Raw genomic sequence first — 1733 nt, forward strand, 5'->3', positions numbered from 1 at the left:
GTTTACTGCAGCAGTATTCATGATAGCAAAGATATAGAATCAACTCAATCTAAGAATCCATCAACAGATGAATGTATTAAAAAATAGTACACATATACAATGGAACACTGTTTGTCCATAAAAAAGAATTAAATTATGTTATTTGCAGTAACATGGATGGAACTGGAGATCATTATATTAAGTGAAATAAGCTAGGCACAGAAAGACAAGAATTGCATGGTCTCATTCAAACATGGCACCTAAAAAGTTGATCTCAAGGAGATAGACAGTAGAATGATAGGCATCAGAGGCTAAGAAGGGCGTGTGTGTGGGAGTAGGAGGATGAAGAGAGGATACAAATATAGAGCTAGATAGAATAAGTTCAAATGTTTGATAGCAGAGTAGGATAGTGTAACTGTAGTTAACAATAGTGTATTGCACATTCAAAACAGCTAGAAAAGAGATCTTGAAATATTCTCAACACATAGAAATGATAAATACTCTAGATGATGGATACCTGAAATATCCTAACCTGATCATTGTATATTCTATCCATGTAACAAGGAATGACATGCACCCCATAAATATCATGTATCAAAACAAAAATTTTAAAAAGCAAAGCCTGAAGTGTATATAGTGACATGTTCAGTAAAGCTTGATAGTAAATACCATATCTTTCCTTAAGCTTACAATTTTATTTTTATTTTTTACATATATATACATTTTTTTTGAGATGGAGTCTCACTCTGTCACCCAGGATAAAGTGCAGTGACATGATTTTGGGTCACTGCAACCTCCACCTCCTGATTTCAAGTGATTCTCCTGCCTCAGCGTCCTGAGTAGCTAGGATTACAGGTGCCCTCCAAGACACCTGGCTAATGTTTTTGTATTTTTAGTGGAGACGGTGTTTCACCATGTTGGCCAGGCTGGTCTCCAACTCCTGATTTCAGGTGATCCACTGACCTCAACCTCCCAAAGTGTTGGGATTACAGACACGAACCGCCGTGCCCAGCTTCCTTATGTTTATAATTTTTATATTTAAAAATCAACAATTAAAGTACAGATGGTCCCCACCTCAAAATTGTGTGAAGGCAATATACATTCAGTAGAAACCCTACATCACATATGCATACAACCATTCTGTTTTTTCATTGTAGGTGCAATATTCAATAAATTACATGAGATATTCAATTTATTATGAAATAGACTTTGTGTTAGATGATTTTGCTCAACTGTAGGCTAATGTAAGTGTTCTGAGCATGTTAAGGTAGTCTAGGTTAAGCTACGCTGCTCGGTACATGAGATATATTAAATGCATTCTGACTTCTAATTGGTTTGTCGGGATACAATCCTATCACAAGTTGAGGAGCATCTGTATATGGGGAGTGAGGAAGTGGGGAAGGAAATTGTAGACCATTCTTTCAGGGAATTCTGTAGGAAAGGATGGAGGATTGATTGACTACAAGTCACTGTTGGGCCAGGTACGGTGGCTCACACCTGTAATCCCAGCACTTTGGGAGGCCAAGGTGGGCAGATCACGAGGTCAGGAGACCGAGACCATCCTGGCCAACATGGTGAAACCCCGTCTCTACTAAAAATACAAAAATTAGCTGGGCATAGAGGCACATGCCAATAATCCCAGCTACTTGGGGGGCTGAGGCAGGAGAATTGCTTGAACCCGGGAGGCAGAGGTTGCAGTGAGCCAAGATCACCCACAGCACTCCAGCCTGGTGACAGAGCAAGACTCTATCTCA

Source organism: Cebus imitator, unplaced genomic scaffold (genome assembly GCF_001604975.1).
Source record: "Cebus imitator isolate Cc_AM_T3 unplaced genomic scaffold, Cebus_imitator-1.0 Scaffold11, whole genome shotgun sequence".
In the NCBI taxonomy this organism is placed as follows: domain Eukaryota; kingdom Metazoa; phylum Chordata; class Mammalia; order Primates; family Cebidae; genus Cebus; species Cebus imitator.